We start from the raw sequence: 10839 nt of genomic DNA on the forward strand, positions 1-10839 counted from the left end.
GCAGAAAATCTGATTCATTACCCCCTGGTCCAGAGACCATTCATGTGGTCTGAAGGCAGCTATCACATTCTCCGTTCCTGCTAGATACATGGAAAGAATAGAGAGAAATTATTCAGGAAAAACAGAAAGGCACAGACACACAGTAAGTAGAACTTTACAATAGATTAGTCTATGAACTCTACACCACATCAAACATAACTATAATACTATGTGTGATAAAACTACCCGTGTAAGTACCTTTGGTACAACTGGTCATGAACTACTTCGCGAAATGTCTATGTCTAATGATATATTGTAACCGAACCTTTGATGGCACCTGTTAGAATGTACTATAGTACGCTTTTACCCTCATTAAATATGTGCCTACATATAAACCGTTGCGATGGTATTTAACTTAGCAACAGTATAGAAAAGGTTTTAAATAAATAAATAAATAAATGGCCCTGAGTTCCATCCCGTGGGACAGGGCCCAGGACCAAATCTGGACTGCTTCCTGACACAGGAAATATGATCCTGTGCCTCCTTACTTATTGATATACCACATGGCAACATTGTTGTCCATTTGTATCTGGACAATTTTGCTGGACAGCCAATCTCTGAAAGCTCATAGTGTGTACCTGATTGCCCAGAGCTCCAGGAAGTTGATTTGATACTGTGCTTCCTGGGTGGACCATAAATCTTGGGTGCGGAGCACCTCTACATGAGCTCCCCACCCCAAGGAGGATGCATCTGTGGTGAGGACAATTTGGTAGGGGATTTTGGAAGGATATTCCCCGTTCCAAATTTGAGAGAGCCCGCCACCAGGACAAAGAGTCCCAGAGAAGCGGAATGACTCTGATGCAAACCTGGAAATTCTGTGTGGCCTGGCGCCACTGTGACCTCAAGGTCCATTAGGCTCTGTGTATCTGTAAACATGCCAAGGGAGTGACATGGATGGTTGCGGCCATGTGGCCCAACAGCCTCAACATGTGCCGAGCTGAAACCTGCTGGCTCTGTTGGATCACCGCCGCTATGGATGCCAAGGTGACCGCCCTGCATCGCAGCAAGAAGACTTTTGCTGAGCCGTGTCTAGCAGGGCTCCTATGAAGTCCAATCGAGGTAACGGGCTGAGATGGGACTTTGGGTAGTTGATGACGAACCCTCCAACATTCGGATGGTCAAGCGCAAGAACTGAACTGCCCCAGCCTGGGAGGTGCTCTTGACCAGCTAATCGTCCAAGTAAGGGAAAACATGCACTCCCAGTCTGCGGAGGTGCACTCCCACCATGGCCAGACATTTTGTAAAGAGACATGGAGCCGATGCTAGCCTGAACGGCAACACTCTGTACTGGAAGTGCTGCTTTCCCATCACAAATCTGAAATACTTCCTGTGACCCAGGAAGATCTCGATGTGAGTGTATGTGTCCTTTAAATCGAGGGAGCATAGCCAATCCCCTTTTTGCTGGAGGGAATCAGAGTACCCAAGTCTTTTTTGAGATACCTGTTCAAAGCCCTTAGGTCTAGGATAGGACAGAGTCTCCCTGTTCTCTTTGGAATCAGGAAGTACCGGGAGTAGAATCCCTGCTCTCTTTGCCCTGGTGGGACAGGCTCCACCATTCTGGCCATTAAGAGGGCAGAGAGCTCCCGAAATAGTACCTCCTGATGTGCTATTGGCCCCCAAAATGGGAGCAGGGGCAATTTAGCGGGCCATCCAATAGGTTTAATTGGTATTCTTGACGGACGATAAACAAGATCCACTGGTCCAAGGTTGTACTGGACCACCAATCCGCCAAGAACAGTAGCCTGCCCCGTCCAACGTCTTGGATACAGGTGGCTGGCTTATACTCCCTAGGATCCAATCAATACCCTGTCCCAGGATTTGGCTGGGGAGCCAGCTGGGGTTTGGGAGCTCTCTGTTGCCTGGGTTGGCCCCATGAACTCACCCTCTGCAAACAGGAGCAAGGGACCAGAGGATAGTACTTCCTCTGGCAATAGAAAGACTTCCTCTGACCCTGCCTTGCGGACATCCTGGCTGAGGAGGTCGGGTCTGAAGTGCTGCTGGAGAGCTCTTGGAGATGTAAATAATACTCTGTGCTTAGGGCCAGGGACACAAGAACACTTAGACTCAGTAAAAGGTATAAAGTATTTTTATTCGGCAATATAAGTGTTCTTGGGAGATGCTGGATACTGGGTGCCCTTAGTCTTACAAACTGACCAGCATCTCCCAAGAACACTTATATTGCCGAATAAAAATACTTTATACCTTTTACTGAGTCTAAGTGTTCTTGTGTCCCTGGCCCTAAGCACAGAGTATTATTTACAGCAATAGCTGAGGCTATTGTTCTTTTTTGGTGTAGTGTTCAATTGGGTTCTGGTGGACAGAAATCAATTTCACACTAAGTTCTCGGACATTTAATTTGGCTTTAAGTCTGAAGAAAGTGTTCCCAGGCTTAAGTGGTCTGGAGGAGCCTTGTTGGCTTAGTAGTACCCGGAAGATATTGAGCCCAGAGACCAGGCTTAAAGAGATATTCGCGCTTCCCTGTTGGTTGGCGTAGGATGGATCCATTTTTGTAAGTATGTAAATTAATTTTAAAAAAAAAAAAATCTGTGAGTATACATTTTTTTTTATTATATATATATTTTTTTCCATTGTTTGCTTGTTTGTGTGCACATGTATAGTGTATAGTGATTGTGTGTTAAATCTTCTATCAGATATTGTGTTTTAGGGCTTCTGTTTAAAAAAAAAAAAAAAAAAGTGAGGAAGGAGGAGGATCAGAATACATTTTTGCAAAATGTTCCTTAATATATGCTATTATGGTGATTTGTATGTTAGGGAGAAAGGTAAAGGAGCTGATGATTTGACTAAAATCCAAACTACGTTATGCTCTATGCAAATTGAACAGCTAAATAAACAAAAAGAGGGGGAGATAAATAAGGTGATTGGGACAGAAGGAGTTAAAGCATGTCCAGATAAAGAATTTGTGTCAGAAATATGATATGGACAGGATGGGTGTAATGCAGATTACCCCCAGAATCAATTAATAGGTGCAGTAATTACATTTAGGGGAAATAATATCCGTGGTAGAGGGATTTGGGCATTTTTTTGCTTGAGTGCATGGGCAGAGAGAAAGAAAAAAAAAAGAAAAGAGAGCGACTCCATTTCAATGAATTGATCTGTTTAGTTTGAAAACAGAAATTTGTGTTGTTGGAAGTGGGCGGAAGTGAATTTGATGGCATTAGCAGGGACATAGTGATGTTAAAGAGGGAAGAGATTTATTTTGTTAAGTGCTTAGCTCACTGTTTGGAGGGGGTTTGGCATGTCTTTGTTAGAAAAACAAAATGTGAGTCAGTTGCATTTAAACCTCTCACCATGGGTTTGCTTTTAAACAATTGTGTGAAGATATGATTTATTTAATTAAACAAAGGTCAGAAACAAACAGAAGGCACTAATATGCATTAACTGCATGCTGCAGTATTTGTTAATTACAGTATTTATGTTATATTCTAATGATGATAGATATTTCTTAGTTTTGCGTATACCTCACTAGAGGGATGTGGTGTTAGATGAAGGGAATGATTGGGTCTGTCCCAGGTTTCATTTTTAGGAATTAAGTTAGGAGTTGATGGTACAAGTATTGAAGGTGCATTTGCAGGACCATTAACAAAGGTGGCAGATTTTCAATTTTTGAATTACAAAGCACTACCATTATCCCCTTAAGAAAAGGAACACAAACAGTTTTAAATCCCAGATGGAGAACAGCTCACTCACCACACCTTGAAAAAAAAAAAGAACTTGGCTTGACTGCTATTTGCTGAATTAAGATATATCAGAATGTTAATTTTAACCATGCTGCAATTTCACTTTAACTATAACCTTACTTTATTGTATGCCAGATTTTATATCTTTCCAGATTGAAAAAAGAAAACATCTTTGCCATTGGAGCTGTAAAGCTTGAAGATTATATTTTTCCTCAGTTTGATTTTTTTTTTTGTCCATTTTTAAATAGAGCATTTTGATTTTTGTTTTATTATGGATCGATCCAAATACTTTTTTAGCTCAAATATGTTAATTGTTTTGTGTCTTTTTTGTGTTATGTGTGTGTCATGACACCTGAATTTGTATGTCAGTCTAGTGAAATGCATGTTTCTGTGTGATGTCTGAGCATTTAAGTTGTCTGTGTTCCTGAGACTATAGCATATTACCTAATAATAAAGAGATTATTATGCAGATGTAGGGATAGATGTAGGGAGCTACGGCCATGACAGATTTTGTCGCATTGATTAATTTTAATTTGTTTTGTTCTTACTAGGCTTTAATAATATATACCTCTAATGCTGATTAAAGAGGCTGTGCTTTGATGTCTAGAATTCACCCAGCAGGAGGAAGCTGCATACATCAGATGTCATTTATTTTAGAAATCATCCTATCCTATGCACAGAAGTCATCATGTACTTTTCATGATATGGACCTTTATTTCATATGTGATAACTGATTGTCAATAACAAAATATGAAATGATACACCTAGTCAATATTTTAGTTATGTACTCATTTAAAAATGCCACTATTTAGATTTCAAGTTAATACCACAGTTTGAATTGAGGCAATCTTTAGTAGCCTTACAGTTCCAGGATTTTGTTGCATTATCCAGTCCTAGACCTTATAATGAGTATATGCATTTTACTTGATGAGTCAGATTATTTGATATGTTCTCTTTTACTTTTATTTATGAAAGCTAATCTGATCACACTAATCAGTCACCCTGTCCTATTCCTGGCCATTTGATAGTGTGATATGTCATGGTATAAATCAAATATTCCTTTGAGGTAAATTCTGCTCTATTGCTGCTTCTGCACAAGTATCTTTCTGTACCCAATATACTGAATTTAGTATTTTTCCCTATATACCTTTTTGAGTATTTCTTCCTGTAACACTACCTATTGGTTTCTTCACCTAGAGTTTATTCACAACCTCTCACAGATGTGTTCTGGTAGTATGACACTTCTGTTCACCTAGGCCCATTTCTGTCTATGACCAGAACATGTCTTATTTTTTGCAATACTTTTATAACTTGTCCCACAGGATGTATGCACAACACAGTATGAGTCCATATGCTGATAGTATATGAGAAACATAATATTTTCATACTATTCTTTGTTCTCCTTATCTTTACCTGTTATACCACTATTGTGTAATTATTTGACTCTGAAAAAAATAACATATGTGGTCTTGCTATTATAAATTAGGACCTTTTTATAACGCAGGTATCCGTATAGCTCAATTATAGAGCTAATTGCTACCTAGTGAAAATTAGTTATGCTGTTATTCTTTGTCAATTCATGAGTGCATGTCTGCCTATGAGTCTCATTTACTTTAGGGGGGATCTAGAGGGATAACAATACACACACAAGGTTAGTTGTTAGCTTACACATTTAGCCCATTTGCCATAATCACTTTTCTCTGTCTTCACCTCTGGTCCTTGGGTGTGCCACTCATGCCGTTTGTAAGTGGCACAAGAGGGAAATGAGAAGTATGCCTGAACAGCAAACCAACATGGAGAAGGAAAATTCCCAGACGCCTCTGCTATTCTTTAGCCTGCCTGGGCTGAATGAACTCTGAGTGACTTTCTGAGCATGACTTGCAGAATGTCCCTGAACAGGTAGCTGGCACCAGAACGGTGAGGGCCTATTCATTGGGTCACAAAGAAGAAACCAACGGCGGGAGCTTCAGGCACTATTCTGTTAAAATCTCACTGGACAAGATAATTAACAGAATAAAGGATTATCTGGAGAGTGAGGGCAAATGGGCTACGCTTGGGAAGACTGGTCAGGGCAGTTCAGGGATAGGTTGTCATGTCAACAGCATGATGTGACTCTGTAAATGATTCTTTGGGCAGTCACGTAAGTCTAGAAGCTTCGACAATATTGTATATTTATCTATAAAAGGGTCACTTCCTGTATCCAACGAGATGTTGGTCAGTTTGTAAGACTAAGGGCACCCAGTATCCAGCATCTCCCAAGAACACTTATATTGCCGAATAAAAATACTTTATACCTTTTACTGAGTCTAAGTGTTCTTGTGTCCCTGGCCCTAAGCACAGAGTATTATTTACAGAGGGTCTCATGGTGATCCCGCAATTGGACCACCGCGTCCCTCACCTTATCCCCGAAGAGATTCTCTCCTGTGAACAGCAAGTCTTTCTTGTTCCTCTGGTCAGAAATTCGAGGCCCGCAGCCATGCCATTCTACGGGCGCTGATTCCCACTACAGATTCACGTTACAAACCTTGTGTTTTCCACAGTCCAGGTCCTGATGCAAAAGTGATAAGAGAGGGTCTTGCTGCTGTTGAGGCAGTCCCTCGGCCACCTCTTGCACCTGCTTCCAGAGGTTGCAAGAGTATTAAGAGGCGATGCAGGCAATAAGCATGGACCCTTGAACACTTTCCTCCCAAGAGTACCCATCGCTCTATGATCCTTGCCCGAGGGCACTGAAGCATGGGTCCGAGAGTGTTTGGCATTCTTGCAGCGGATTCAACCACTACCGTTTAGTGTGACAGCTGACGCTTCTTGAATCCGATAGCCTGTTGGAAAAGGTAAACCCCCATCCGCCTTCTTGTTTATGGGAGTTACTGTGAAGGGGTGCTCCCATATCCTCAGTAGAAACTTCCTAAATATCTCATGCACTGGCCCTGCCATGATCTCTTTAGGGGCCTCCATGAACTGGAGCATCTCCAGCATCTTATGCCTGGCATCCTCCTCCATCATTAACTGAAAAGGGATGGCCTCCGCCATTGCCCATACAAAATCTGTGAACATCAAGTCCTCTGGAGGAGACCTCCTTTGTTCATCTGGAGGAGACTGTTCCGAAGAGAGACCCTTCGAGTCCTCAGAGGAGGATTCCACAGTGTCATCCCCCCCATGGGTCATACAGGGCCTCATCTTCACTTTTGTGTACAGAGGATGGGGCCCTGGGTGCTTTGCCTTCATCCAGAGGCATGAACATTGGTGGCATTGATGCGGGCCTTGGCAAATCTGGACAGGGGGGGCTGCAGGTGTCTCTGCCGGCTTCGATGGAGCTTCCTTCTCTAAGGAACCGGCAATGAGCACTGTATCAGTTTGGGAAAGCATCGGTGCCCCAACAGGCATCGATGGCCTCCTGAGAACTGACGCCAACTGGGTTGGTAACACACCAATAAGCACGTTGAGCCTTTCCAACAGTGGTTCCAGCAGGGCGAGTGCCGGCATTGGCACAATTGGTGCCGCCAGTTCAATGACCTGCGACGCCTGCTGGACTGCCAGCTGGACCCTGCACTCCAAAAGTTGCTGATACTAAAACTGGGAGGCAGGAGGGGTAGCTAGATCTTCTTTGGAGCCCCAAGGTGGATCGGCGACTGGCACCAGGACTGGTGGAAACCATCATGGACCCCCGGCATCGATGGAGGATGGGCATTCCTTGCCGCAGAGCTGCTTCAGGGGCATCACAGCAGGAGCCGGCGCCATGCATCGAGGGTGACCGGTGCCGATGCTTTCTTGTCTTCCCTCGGTGCTGAGGTCAATGACGACGAACTCGACTTAGAAGAGAATGACAGGAACCGGTCCCCAGTTCCTCTATTTGCCGATGGCCCTGCTGATGCCAATGGCTTGGTGTCCATCGGTGCGGCTCCTAGGTCCATCAATGTCAATGCCTCGGACTTCCTCAACCCGAAGATCTTCTCCATCTTATCGAGCCAAGCTGTTGTCCCTTAGGGGTCATCTGGGTGCACATGCGGCAACCCCGGACGTGTGCAATGCCAAGCAGAGAATTGTGCCTCCCAGTGTCCAAGGACATGGTCCTTGGACACTGGGAGGCACAGACAGAAACCCAGATGAGGCCATGGCGAATGTAAGAAAAAGGGGAAAAATGAAAGACTGACAGCGGGTGGTCAACGCCTGAGGGCACCAAGGCACTGTCATCACGGGAGGGGGAATGGAGACGAAAAGAGGCTTACTGAACCGCTGAAAAACCTAACTGGGAAAACTAGAGGGAACTGAGAAGAACTCACGATCAGTGAATTAACACGAAAGCCCAAAAAGGACGGCGAAATTTTCTTACGCAATTTCCAATAAGAGAAGCCATGAGCTCACTCTCCTGTGAGGCGAAAGCTCCGTGGAAAAAAACAGACTGCCGTGTGGATGTGTGGATTAGGTCATGCTCAGTCAAAGTTCCAAAAACTTTGACATAAGTTTTCCGTGCCGGGCTCCATCCGATGATGTCACTCATGAATGAGGACTACCATCCTGCTTGCCTTGGAGAAACGGTATTCGCTATAGACAGTAGGATAAATTAGCCATGACCCGTGGGTGATGTCATCCGATTGTGCTTTTCCCAGTAGAGTGTTTACTGCTGAACATGCATGGGAGTTCTCACACATGCACTGCCTCAGGACCCCCTCAGTCCATTTGTAAAGCTTAGATTTAGCTAGGTAGTTGACTCTCCAGGAGATGGACAGTATTAAGCATGACTAATTCATCCTGCTGTCTGTGGAGAACAATATTTACGGTAAGCAAACATGACCTCTATGGGAGGGGGACAAAAAGGAAGCCACCGCTGAAGAAAAGCCATATGATGTGCCACATAGCATTTGCAAAGAAACACTTAAGGTATATTTCACGCACATGGGAGAAGGTTTTGTGGTCTGAGACCAAAGTGGAACAGTTTGGAGTCAATGCCAAGTGATGGGTGTGGTGTAAAACAAACAGCACATTACCTGCTAACACCATTCCTACAGTAAAGCATGGCGATGGCAGCATTATGTTGTGGGGATGCTTTGCAGTAGTGGAGACAGGAAGCTTGTTAAGATCAAAGAAAAGATAGATCCTGGAAGAAAACCTGTTCTAGTCTGCCATAGACCTGGGACTTGGGAGAAGGTTCACCTTTCAGTAGGACAACTATCCCAAGCACAAAGCAAAAATTACAATGGAGTATCTCAACAAGAAGAAAGTGAATGTTCCTGAGTGGTCCAGATTTGAATACAATAGCAAATCTGTGGCAAGCCTTTAAAAACTGTAGTCCACAGACAACCCCTCGTGAACTTGAAAGAACTTGAATTATTCTGCCAAAAATGGCACCATCCCTTGGTGCAAAGTTGATAAAGACACTGATCCTGAAATTCATGATTGTTATTGCTACAAAAGAAGCTTCCACCAAGTACTGAATCAAGAGGGGTGATGACTTATGCAATCAAGATTTTTTTTTTTCTTAATGACTTTTTAAATAGTCCTATAATTATTTCATGATGAAAGTGTAGTGTATTTTGTAGATCAATGAAACAAACTCCTAGTTTAATGCATTTTGATTTATATTTTTAACAGCAGAATATGAAAAATATACAAGGGTGGGAAGACTTTTATAAGGCACTGTATCTTATATAGCAGGGCTCCCTTCATAACTTGGTAAACATGCAACCTAAATCCCAATTATAGGTATTGTTGCTATGCAGTGGTTGAGATTTCCTCCCAGGGGCTTCATATGCTGCCTCCACAGTATTCTATTGCATGGCCAATGAACAGAAGCCAGATCCAGGCATTTAATCTATATTGCCTGTAGGGCAATAAAACATACTGTCAGACTGAGGTCAGACCATAAAGAAACTAATTTGTGGCAAATAAAAAATAAAAAACTTCCTTCAGCCCTTAGCCAGTCACACCTCCCCCCCCCCCTCCTTGTACTTTGATTGTATATAATTTGTATATATGTATCCAATTTTGTTTTGCATTTACTGACTGTTCACCAAAGCCTCTGTTTACCCTACTCCTTCCCCCCCTACTTCCCTACTCCTCCCCCCAGTTCTATTATCAGTTACACTGTAAAGCCTCGTTGGCTGATTTCTCATTGTATGGAAACCAATGTGATGTTATCTTAACGAATGTCGGTATATAAAAAACTTTAAATAAATAAATAACATTCAAGACTATGCTAGATGTTTGTTATTTACCTATAAAGAAAACAACATAGTATATATTAAAGATATAGATTTAATAAAGAATAGTTTTGAACTTTTACCAGATTTATATGGATGAGAACATGACATCAGACAAAAGACAGGAGCAGCAAGAAATAAATGGAGAGCTCAAGTGTGTGGAATCATACAGGCCGGATGAGCTAGATCTATCGCACTTGACCTTGATCAACCCAACCTGGTCTTACAATGATAAAAAGTATAACTACCATCAGAAGGTGATGGTTAGGAGCAACTAAGTGGTTGCAGATCTCAGCTGCTGGACAGGCCTTCCTGGCTAAATGGTTGCTCAGGCAAAACACAAGTAGATTTTAATAGGCTCGCGCACGTAAAATCAGGGCGATAACGCACATGGCCAGGCCTTGTGTGCTCCGAGCGCATTTTAAAAAAGGTCCAGCCACACGTTTCTACCAATACACGCAGAAGTGCCGGGTCTGAAGAAAGGGGCGGGGTTTGGGCAGGTCAGTGGCCATTAGGCCCTGCCCCAGGAAGCATGCACCGGCAGGCGCATGGAACTTACTCCTGCTTGGAGGAGCAGGTAAGTTCTTAAAAAACAAAACAAAAAAAACGTTAATTAGGGTAGGTTTAGGGGGTCAGAGAGGGGAAGAGGGAGGAAAGATAGGTTTAGGGTTAGGGAACTGGGCAAAGGCCCGATTGAGACACCGCGCAATTCTTTTAAAACACCGCCCGCATATGTGCATGAGGACATTAAAATCCGGCACGCGGGAATCGCATTTTATAACAAGCGCGCACCGACACACGCATGCTATAAAATAGCCGCATCCATGTGCATGCGCTGGGAACCACGCGCACAAACCTTTTAAAATCTAGCTTTTAAGGAAGCGCCAGGGAAGCTTTGAGGAACT

The sequence above is a fragment of the Rhinatrema bivittatum genome, chromosome 3 (assembly GCF_901001135.1).
Source record: "Rhinatrema bivittatum chromosome 3, aRhiBiv1.1, whole genome shotgun sequence".
Lineage (NCBI taxonomy): Eukaryota > Metazoa > Chordata > Amphibia > Gymnophiona > Rhinatrematidae > Rhinatrema > Rhinatrema bivittatum.